The following is a 12,418-nucleotide window of genomic DNA, read 5'->3' as shown; positions in this document are numbered from 1 at the left end:
AATCTTTGTTAGGTTTATATAAGAATAAATATGTGAATGAAAAAAAAGAGTAAAGCAAGGGCTGGGGACATAGCTCAGTTGGTACAGCACTTGCCTAGCATGCATATGCCCTTGGGTTCTGTCTCCAGCACCACCAAAAAAAAAAAAAAAGACTAAAACCAATCCTGGAGTTGGAGTTGGGGTTGTAGCTCAGTGGCAGAGCGCTTGCCTAGAATGTGTGAGGCACCAGGTTCGAGTCTCAGCACCACATATAAGTAAGTAGTAAAATAAAGGTCTATCAACATCTAAAAAAATGTTTAAAAAATAATAAAGCAAATGCCATAGTTTCATTCTTTTTTAAACCTGAGTAATATTCCATTGTATATATATGACTGCATGACCCATGTGATCCTGCAATTTGTACAATTAGAAAAATGAGAAATTATACTCTATTTATGTATGATTTATCAAAATGCATAAACACATTCTACTGTCATATATAACTAATTAGAACAAAATTTTTAAAAGAATAAAGCAAATCTGATGAAAATAAAGTTCATATTAAAAGCCACCTTCTTTTCTTAAGTCAACAAGAAGAGGTGCTGTTCAACTCTGAGGCATTTGGAGTCAAAAAAAAAAAAAAAAAAAACCCAGCTTCTCTTGCCATTGTTCTTGTGCCATGGCCAACACCACCATAAAGAAAGGGTCTCGAGAAAGAACTAAGTACTATGAGCAATTTAAGCATCACCTTTGTTAGCACAGATGTGTTGAAACCAGGTAAAATTAATAAAGGAGTGCGCATGGTGTTACGACCTACTTGGAATAAATGAATGCAGGCAATCCGGGAAAGTGTGTGTGATCCTAATATTCAGGGAGGAAAAACAAGTAGAATAAAGACTAAGCAGTGGAGCGATGGGCACAATCTCACTCAGGGCTCAGAGATGCCTGCCCACCTTACCAACCTCTCCTCACTGTGCAATCGTTTTCTGACAGAACATCAACAAATACACAGTCCCTTCATTTTTTTTAAACCTACTCATGGAATCCAGTCTGGAGTGGTATCTTTGCCCAAGCATTGGGAACTGAAGGGGATGCACCTGCCCACGTATGAAGTACTCTTGTTACTTTTACCAGAATATCTGTGCTGGGACTGCTGTGACCTGCTTTTGGTCATCTTTCTACCCTGGGAAGTATTCAGTGAGCCCTCACATGACACTTTCCCTGACAAAGGCAAACAAAATAATGCTACAAAAATAAGAGTATGGCTATAAACTATTTGACTGTGATACGTTTGACACTGTAGGAGAGAGGATCTCAACACAGATGGGTTTGTTTGTTAGCAAAAGGAGGCAGTCATGCTTTGAGTGTCTGCTACTCAGCGGAACATTTTCACAGTTGCTTTACTCTTCACCCACATCAAAGCAGTACTATGGAAAAGAAAAAAAATTAGTAAAACAATTTTTAATGCCTGCTAATTGGCAGGCAAATTAAGAAGTGCCTCCAATGATAGGTCAAGATATATTACTAGGAAAGAAAATCCTAAGATAAAGAACATGTAAAATGTAGCCTTCGAGTCACCTCTTTAAAAAGTCTCCTGTTCTTGCTGTTGAGCAGAATCACAGCCTTTGGGACAGGAGTCCCTGTGTTCCTCCTTTGCTAGCAAAGTAATAAACTTCTTTTTTCCTTTCTCTCAAAACCATGTCCTCGTTATTGGATTGGCATCAGGGAGAAAAACCAAGCTTTCAGTAACACTGATTCCACTTCCTCTTTGAAGGGGTGAGTTGAGCACTCAGTTCCATACCAAATTTTCCCTAGCAACATCCAGCCTCCGAATCTTTCTCCTATGCAGAGGGGTTCCCATTCCTTCCCAGAGAGCTACAAAGAAAGTCGGATGCCCTCAGTGTGTTAGAGGGGTTAATTTAAGGCTGGGATAAATCATTGGCAAACAAGGTCTACACTGGAGTGTCAGTAGTATTGATCTAGCTGAAAATCTCAGTGAGTAGCCCCAACTCTAAGATTCAGAAGGCTTTCCCTTCTGGTCTTGTCGCAATGTTTACATGTGTTTGATGGTCCAGAAGTCCACAGGTATCAATAAAACTAAATGATTTTAATGCAAAAGTATCACAACTAATTAGATATCTCAGAAATAATTCTGCATTTTATTTCTGAAATGATTCTCACAGTGAACCAAAAACCCAATAATTTGGACCATGCTTATGCAGATCACTAGAACTCTTGCTTCAAGCTCTTATTTACAAAATAAAGACTGATCAATTCCTGTATTGACTCAATCCCAATCTATGTCCAAATTCCACTGCAACAGAATCCACCTTAACCTAGAGACAGTGTTTACAGAGGCCGTAAAAAAGTCAAGCAGAATACGGCTTCTTTGTAAGACAAATTGGGAGGGGATGGAATTTTAATATCAGTAAATAGGAGATTTCAAACATGAAATATTTTCTCTCTCTGCATCCTGAAAGAGATGCCATACATTTGAATAGATGGTAGAGGACAGTTCAAGTAGCATTTGAAAGCAAATTGATCTGAAGGAATTGTTATTTGTTCATTGAAGGCAAAAAAAAAAAAAAAAAAAAGAAAGAAAGAAAGAAAAGAAAGAAAGAAAGAAAAGAAAAGAAAAGAAAAAAGCAAAAAAGCAGCCTACCTTTATTCTTACCACACATTTAAATTTAAATATCTTCAACTTTATTTAACACCATTTTTATACTTACTAGAACTTCTATTCTTGGGGGGTTTGTTTTTGTTTAAAAAGGACTCTAAATCTCTAGTTCCTCCAAAAAGAATTCTTTCACTTCAATATCAGAAAATAGCTCAAGGAAAATGCCCAGAGGCCACCTATCATCTTAACCGAACTCAATGAATGGCTTTCTCTCCACTTTCAGTACCCTAGGCCCCACCAGTGCATGCTTCTACTTCCCTACCTTATTTTTGTCCTTGATTTCCACACTGTTGACTCTGAATCATATGGAGGATTCTCCTCCACTCCATGGCCAAACCTTGGGCTAATTCTTTTTCCTCCCCACTCCTCCTTCCATGAGCTCATTTGCTTTCTGGTCTAAAGACAGCCTGAAGGTGGCTGACACCCAGGAGCCAGCCATCACAGGGCTGACCTCTCCCATTCTCCTTTCACACTGGTTCTCCAGATGCCTGCAGGACATCTCACTCAGATGTCAACTAAAATTGAGCTCATCTTTCCCCAACAATAAGCAAGTGTTCACAAATGTTCTGTCAGCGTTCCCTCTATCCTCCCAGTCTCCTAGCCTCCTGCACTTAGTTATTTTCAACTCTCTTCTTCATCCTCAACATTCAACCTGTGAACTGCCTGCCATTTTCACTTCTACTATATGTCTCTGATCTATCCTTTCCTCTTCCATTTTAAATGTCATTCCAGCCCAAGACCTTATTCCTCACACATACATTAAGTCCCTAGGTTTATCCACAAACCTTCAGTTTGTTTACAATACCACATGATCCGAACAACTTTCACACAATGCAGAAGGCAATTCATAGATGAGTTTAACACCCTCTGTGTCCTGAATACAAAACTAAGAACCAAAGAGAGGAGACAACTTATCTAAGTTTACGTATATGGTTGCAGATGGAGCCACTGTTACAGACCCAGAGTTTACCACTCCCAGTCCAGTGCTCCATCCTATGGGATTAGGAGGCTACATAATTCCATGCTGGCCACTGTGATAAATACAGAGTCTGGTGGTCCATTTTCAGAAGAGTGTTCAACCTTAATTGGAGCCAACTGTAACTATTTTAATTATAGCCCTTCACTTTGCCTACCCTAATTTTAAAATTAGCCAATCGTGTAGATTATAAACCCGAGTTCTCCAATCCGGGTGCAGAGCAGTGCTGCATTAGGTATATAAACAGGCAGACTGGCCACCAGGTGCACTTGCCAGCCAGGTTCTAAAGCTCTCCATTCAGTCAGAAGTAAAGTTCTGCCTTGCCCACCCATTTTCGAACATGCGTTTGATTTCTGTGGCACTTCATTATTTCTAACACACCCACGGCCAAGGCCCAATCTCGTTTCCAGGCACCAAACTGTACAAAGCCTAAAATCTTCATTCAAACCACCACAAATTTTCACTGCTTCTTCAAATTCATTTCTCACTGCTCATCACTATGACCTCCCAAGTCACCTCTCTTTGTTACACCCAAACCAACAGAACTCTTTGCCCCACTGCTAGATCTTTGTATATATCACACCAAAGAGATGTTTCTGTTGTTGATACATAGCCCAGTCCTGAAAATAAATTGTAAGACAAATAGTGTCAAATATGTTTGCATTTCTAGTCCAATTTCAGAGAGGGGAAAAAAAAAATTAAAGCCCAAATAACACCTAATCTTTTGAGGTAATTTAAAAATGTGTATTATCATTTCATACATATTATTTAATTTTGTCCTACTGTTAAAACTAAACACACAATTAATTAACAATTAATTGGACACTTAGCTCTTTGCCAAGATTTAAAACAAATCAAAACAAAAAATCCTTTTCTTTAATTCATAATTTTGCATACCAAATGCTTTGCATCTTAATGGCTTTATATCTTTGGGTGCTTACAACTTGCAAAATGCTACTCAATTCAGATCTGGAGACAATGGGCTGAGATAAGAGGAAAGAGAAGAGACTCACTTTTATTTTCCTGTAACAAAGACCCACTTCCCCTGGCAGTCTCTACAGCACCGCATTGCAGGGACTGCTCATCAGGGCCCCAGTGGTTAAGAATCCCTTCCACACCTTTTCCTCTCCCAGTTCTAAACCTCCCTCCCTCTTTCTTGGTCTGAGTCAATAATCATCCTCATTTACTTAGAGATACTTTGAGCACATCCCTTCAGATCAAATCCCTCAAATTTATATTGCTGTTCATTTGTTGAGAGCTAATCTTTCAGCTTCTACCAAGGCTTTTCATGACATATAGCATAGCATATGCTAGTATAGCATAGGATTTCCCTGAAAACAAGCCTCAATAAAGGCCTTTTTACCATCCCTCCCCCCACCTGCTTTTATTTGTGCTGGGGATTGCACCCAGGGCCTCCTGCATGGTAGGCGAGTGCACTACCACTGGGTTACAACCCCGGCCCACAATAAAGACTTATTAACTGCTTCAAGAGGGATCCTAAAATAGACAACCTAGCTGCTGTGAATTATCTCAGAATTTAATTTTGTTCTTATCCATTAAGTTGTCCCCAAAATAAATGAATAAATTAAAATTCTGCTTGCACAGAGTCCAGGCATTAGCACAAATTAGCAATTTATGTGGTTCCTTTTATGTTGTTTATTTGTTTTTAGTATTTGCCTCTTGCGGTTCAAACAAGAAAACTGACTTCTGGGCCTAATGGGAACTTGATGGGTACTGAATAATGTTGGAAAACATTCTCAGGCTCTTTGAAGGGGTGAAGTACCAAGTGAAATAGCCAAGGCTATAATACCCACCCCAGTCTACACTGAAATTGAAAATACATTCCAGTGGCTCATCTTGGGCTGCTTTTCCCCATAGTTCATACTGTATTGTAATATATCCATGTTGAGCAACAATGTGTTGCCTGCACTACTCTGAAATGGGAGCAAAGAAAATTCTTACTGTGAAAGATGTGTGGTCACAGGACAAGAAATAAAAGGAGAAACAGGTGGGAAAGAAAAGGGGGAGAAACAGGCCTGTTTAAATAAAATATGTGTATCAGGAGAGAAAATCAGAAACATACTTTAGGATATAGGTTCAACACAAAAGCTATGGATGAGTGAACCTGCAATATGGGTATCTCTAAATGCTGGGCGGTTTCATCAAGGTACTACACCACAGCAAAATCCTAGAAAAGGAGTATCTACTCAAAAGCCACAATGGGCCCCTTTGGTGAATCAGCCAGCTGAACGGTGTCTGCTACTGAGGGACACACATGAGCAGGAAAAAGCAAGGTGTGACAAAACACAGAGAACCCCTCTTCCACTGCTCCCTATCAACAAGACACCAATTGTTCTAAGCTGAATGGCTTATTCTGGGAATTCTTCTGACTGACGGGAGGGATCAGATATCATCTGTCTCCTACAAGTAAAGGCATCAAGCCAGTGAACAGTTCTCATTATTCCAGAGAACAACAAATGAAGTCAGAGCAAGGAGGAACCAGGTGGTATCCTGCTCATAAAACCACTTGAGGCTTCAACACCCTGCTTTTTTATTGGCTGAGCCAATTAAGGGCTAATGTCCCTAGATAGATGATTCCTGATAAAACAAAACTTTACTAGTATGCATGCTAGTACGTCTACTTTATTAAGTATTCAGTCATGGCCTTTAAACTATGCACCACAGCCACCATCACTGAGCCAAGTAATTTCTCTATTTATTATTCATTTTTAAAAGTTTAAACAATGCATTATATTATTACAATAAAGCTCAATAAAGCCTTAAGAGTGAAATTTGTGTCTGTCAACTTTTTTTTCCTTCTGCTAATTCATTTTCACCTTGCTTCTACCTGAGTATTTAAAAGCAAAAAAAAAAAAAAAAAAAAAAAAACCAGCATGACTTTTATAAAAATAATATAATTCAAACATAATCTGATATTTCACTTTATCTTATTAACTCATTTACACCTTTCATTTCATTAAAAAGAAAAAAGATTTTATTTTTTAAAAATTCAAAAATAATTTAATTCTGATGTTTCACTTTCCTTTTCATCTTTTCCCTTTCAGATTATGATTTAGTAATTAAGTAATATTTACTAATAGTAATATTGAGCCTGACTCTCTAAAAAATGGAGTAACTATTTATTCATAAAAATAAGCAAAGGAAACAGAAAAGAAACACAGTAATGAGTATCTTAAATAGTAGAGGCGCTCACACATTTCCCAAATGCCCAGAATACAGACATTACACTGAGCATTCATGGTCATTTTGCATGCAATCATGGCTCTCACTGGATAGGAAGAGCCAGTCCTGAATAAAATTTCTGTATTCCATCATCAGATAGTAAGTGCCTGCAACTGATTCAAAATTATACTGTAATTAAACTGAAACTCGAATTAAAACTACTGGGCTGATGGGCTATGAAATATCCACAGGCCAATTATGTCAGTTTGCCATTGTCCTCTGGAGTGCATAGATTTTATCTTTTTATAAAAATAACAGAACGGAGATTTGGTAATGACATCCTGGGCAGGATGTCCTAATAATTTCCAGGGTCAGTCATTTCCTTTTCATTTATTTTCCCCTCTTCATGGTTCTGTTATATATCCCAAGTTTCCCTGGATTCCTCAAAAACACATCCAAGTTGTTGACCAAAATACCCTTCAAATAGAGTAACACATAAATCCTAGATATATACATGTTGCAGTTGCCATGTTTATTAAATAAAACAAAAGGGGAAGAAAACATCTTTCTCACTTGGTATTAATGATTCAATTCATTACCCTCAGTACTAAGTTATGTCCCAAACAGACAAAGTAGACTTCATGAGCAGTGATCTTTTAGTAAACCTATGTTTTCCCAAAAATAGTGGTGTTTAGTTCCACAAACCTTTTCTTTCTACTTCCTTCCCTAGAAGATTTAACAACACCTGCTTGGCTACATTCTAAACTCATAATAGTAAAATTAAAATCTAATTATTTTGGAAAAGTAAAACTTTCTATAGTTATTTTCAAACTGGTATGTTATCTTAGTTTCATTTTCAAGTGAATTATTAACCTGCAATAAACTTCTATCTACAAGTCTTAATAAGTTAAAAAAATTTAATACCAGCTTCAACAAATTTGAATAAGGCTCAGTTTGTGAGCTAATTTCCTTGTTGCTGGCTCCTAAGTGATAATACTAACATATATTTGTTCTCAGAGTCAAAAGTAAACTCAGGATGAAGCTATTTCTGGTGAAACCCTTACATAGTAATTGTTTTTTTCTTTCTAACTTTTTAATCTCTTGTTCTTGGGTGGCAGAATTTTAGCATAGACACCAAAAATACATGGTTACCTGAAGACCCAGAAACACTTTAAATTGTCATTTTCAGTTCTGATATTGGACATTCTGTAACTAATATTTTGAACAGTGGATTTTTAAAACATGAATAAGTCACTTGTAAATTTTGTTAATGCTCTATTTTTAAAAGGAAGGGTTAAGAAAAATTTGTGTTATACTTCTGCAATGAGAAAAGAGGCAAGAGAAAACTGCCACATTTGTATTTTTTCAAATAGTGTCCTCAGAAGTAAATAGAATTAGCAAGTTTGTTCAAATCAAATCCCATTTTAAAACTCAATGGTTTCCTTCCTTTCAGAAAATACAAATCAAATGCATAACCCCAAGTACTGTAATTTAAATTTGCTTCACAACACATACATGCCTCATAAAAATTAAATTTCCATTTTAATAAGTAGACAATGCCAACAGGATGTTCACAGGATCAAAAGCATTAGAGAGGGGTCTCTGAACCCACAATAAAAAGGAAGAATGATCTACATATAACATATGCAAATTATATGAAGTTTTAATTTTCCCCACACATAAATATGAGCTATATAATTACTATTCAACTATATGATTATGAAAATTATCAGAAATACCTACTACTCCATAAAAATGTTAACCTATGGCTTTGTTGCAATCAACCCATAATCACATTTTCTAAAAAAAATCACTTAAGTAATGACATTCTAAATTTAGACCAATTGTTTATAATAGCACACATTATAGTTTTCATCAGGTTCTAAGAAAGTAAGAGCTCTCATGCAATTCAATCCTTCCTTGGTCCTGCTGCCATCAGATTTCCAATAATTTCCTTCATGGGTGGGGGAACTTTTCTAGCAAATGATACTAACATCCATAATAATAACATCCATAATAATAAGGTCTTTTATGTAGTAAACTATTCATTGAAAATGCATGCATACACACAGAGATGATGCCTACCCATAAAGTGATCATACTGAAAAGCCAAAGGTCCCAGTCATGGAGAAGAGACAGAGAAAAGCCAGGTGTGTTGCTGTGTGAAATAAAATGAAGGAGAAGGAAAGAACTGAGTAAAGACGAGATAATTCTTTGAGCCCCATCCACTGTCAGGGTGAGGGATGCTAGTAAGCAAAGAGGAATCCCACAGAGGAACCACGGAGTAACCCTCTCTAGAGGACTAAGACTGGAAGTAATCTCCACTACAGAAATGATGTAGAAGAGAAGCTAACAGGGCCCAGGGAAGAAAGAGAATGGAATTGCTGCTGGAAAATGTTACTGAGGAATAAATTAACAATCATGAGATAAGCAATAATGGAAAATACCTTCTGTAATAAAGAATAATTAGCAGTTTTCCTTGAGAGTTAAACATATTTTATTTAAAAATCTATAGACCATTTTTTTCATTTCATTTTCATAACAAAGACAGAAGACAGATGTTATCATCCTCATTTTGACCAAGAAGAAATTAAACTATTATTTCACTAATGCCACTTAGACAGTGATTGGCAGCAGTGATGGGCACAAAATCCATGCTTGTTTATTAACAGTAGCACCTTTTTCTTAATAACCCAGCTTACGGAAATTAACTCAGTAAATACTACTAAAAATGCAGAAAGTTCTTTTTTATTTCCAGTAGCTTTTTTAAAAAATAAAAAGGGGTAAAAAGAAATGTAAACATTTAACATGGGTTAAATGGTAAACTATGATACAAATTCATATGTATATGGGTTTTTTTATGACAACTAAAAAGAAAAGATTTAGGAAAAGAAGAATGTATTCATTGGATTTTTTTAATTTGAAAATAAGCAGAAAACAAAATTCTTTTTATGCTGTAAATATAATTGCTGAAAATAATTTAGGCCTATGAAAAAAGAATATGAACACAGAAAAGATAATTTGAGGTGACTATCACTTTGGTCACACATCACAGAAATGGAACTCAAACTAGTTCGGGTAAAGAGAGAAATGAGTCTACCTGAGGAATCAAGGGAAATGTTGAATAATGAAACCCCACGTGTTCAGGAAGGAAGCTTGCTCTCATAGAAAACTGGACCCAGGGGATTTTAACATGGTGGAGCAGTCCCAGCTCCTCCTCTGAAATGCTCTCCACTGCTCTGTCCATACCCAGGAAAGATGGCAGTGCAAGTTCTTACGTTCAAATCTTACAATTTTCACCACCCACGAGACAACGGCTTTCTAGTCCCAGGTTAAGAAATTCTGAAGGCAGATTTATATTTTCTGGTGTAGTTCTGCTACCCACCCTTGTTCCTAAGGGAAGGAAGAACATCCTGACTGAAAGTCCCTTCCAAATGGCCCAAAATGTGGAGGGTGTCATTTCCCAAGGTAAAATCTGAACAGGGCTCTCTCCAAATGGGGAAGATTCTGGGCTCCACAAACCACAATTGGCCACTGTAGGATCTAGTAGAATATGCTATTTGTAACATTAACCAAAGTAGATAATTATCTTTGAAACAGGAGTTCCACCTCACCTTTTATGTTGAGCATGATGGATAATTATAGCTTAAATAGCTTATTCAAATGTTTAGAGCAAATCCTCCATATATGCAGTTAGTTTTACGGATAGATATCTTGGATTTGCATTTTGGAGATGGAGACAGAAGGGAAGAAGCTCATTATAGTGTTGGATTGAATAGTGTTGGAGTTTTTTAATAAATGTTTTAAAATGTCCTTTAATTCTTTAAAACTATGAAAGTAAATTATGAAAATAAAAGTTAATTTCAGCTATAATAAAAAAATGCAAATATTATTTTTTAGCTGTCACGGACACAAACAGAATCATTTAAAACTAGAAAAAGTTGACTCACAGAAAAATTTACATGAAGATATACAACCACCATTTCTAATGAGAAAGGAAAAAAAGTCTCTACTGTATATTAAAATAATCTCCTTTACTCATAATTTACATTCCTATATTTTTACTGTAATAGGCATGAAAAAGAGCATAACTCAAACAAATAAATAAGTAACAGTTCATGTGATTCTCTGGTAAACTGCCCAAGCATAAGCCCAGAGCTTTGAAAATATTTCCACAGCAACCAATTTTAGTAGCATAAATAAAGGGCTGTATCTTCAGGTATTAATAAGGTAACTTTTAAGGATGAATGCTTTATTTTTAAAATGGAATACATTTTCTACTGAGATTTATACACAGAAATACAGAGATAACAAAGTGGTTCCATGATGGGAAAAAATTCTTAAGTCATTCCAAAGGCAGTTTATGTTTAAGAGTTTCACACTTGAAGAGGAAAGCACCAGTGCATTCTTCTAATCCGGGTGAGAGTCCCTGCACAGAGCAGGCAATGGGTTGGCCCTTGAGCTAGATATAAACCCCACATGGAAATCACATGTATGCTCAGGCTCCTACCACGATAAAACTGAGGTAGTATTAGCATGGCTTCAGAAATTAACTCTGTTTATCATACAATTCTTTGATCATATAAATTTAAATGTAAAATCAAACATATTCATCAATACTATTTAATTGTATTCTTTTTATCTCTGCCCACATGTATAACCATCAAATTATACAATACAAAAGGCACATAACAGACCACACAAACTGCTCTTTGTGTAATTATATCATTACAAGGAGCATTAGGAAAAGTTCAAGTGTTCGGTAAAGTTTTGTTCTCCTAAACAACACACAAAATTACAAATTTATAGGAAATATTTAATAAGCTTAGAAGTACATTGTTTTATTTCCTAAACCAATCCCAGCATAGTTATCTATCTGCATTGTTTATCTGCATTTACAGGGTTCTACAACTTATCCTCGATGATCAGTGAATTACATAAAGTTCCAAGAATACTGTCATATTTTACAGAGTATTTTAAAAGGTATATCAAACATATTTTTAAATAACCAGAATGTTCTCAATTCATAAGTTACACCAGTCTTAGATATGAACATGGTCACTTTAATTCAAATAGTATCTGTTCCTTTCTCCTCTTTCCTTCTTCCTATACTTACACACACACACACACACATCTTTTTCAAAAAGGTAGCAGAGAGAGATAGTACAAATGCAACCTTTAACAGAAATAATGAGACTAAAGCTGAAGAAAAATGAAGGTGAGTTTTGCTATTATTTGAAAAGTTAATGCATGACAAGAAAAAATTTAACAGTGTTTGCTGACCCTGCTCATTCTGAACCATGAAATTGCTTGAGCCAGAGCAAATTACCAACCATGACAAGAGTAAGGGATTCTGCAGATGTATCATTCCTACACTGTACAGCTCAAAGCGAACACTCCATGGATATTGTGCACTAGAAGGAAAAGGGATCAGTAAAGGAGAGGAGGGAAAGGAAAAGACCAGAGGCAGTACGTGGCCACACCACCCAGGCCCCGATACCGGGAAGTTCTGCCTTCATGAGAAATTGGAGAGCATGGTATTTAACAGCAATGATTTCATAATCACACTCCCCATGTTTGAATCACAATTTTGTCATTTCCTA

The 12,418-nt window shown here is 36.3% G+C and overlaps 1 protein-coding gene across 4 annotated transcripts in view; it reads right to left on the bottom strand.

Annotated features, from left to right (window-relative positions):
* Window positions 1-12,418, bottom strand: part of PTPRK (protein tyrosine phosphatase receptor type K) — a 561,297-nt gene that overhangs the window by 519,625 nt on the left and 29,254 nt on the right. The gene's annotated exons all lie outside the window — the stretch shown is intronic.

This window comes from Sciurus vulgaris, assembly GCF_902686455.1.
Source record: "Sciurus vulgaris genome assembly, chromosome: 7".
NCBI lineage: Eukaryota > Metazoa > Chordata > Mammalia > Rodentia > Sciuridae > Sciurus > Sciurus vulgaris.
The sequence above is the reverse complement of the archived record's forward strand: the minus strand, read 5'-3'. Positions and strand labels throughout refer to the sequence as shown.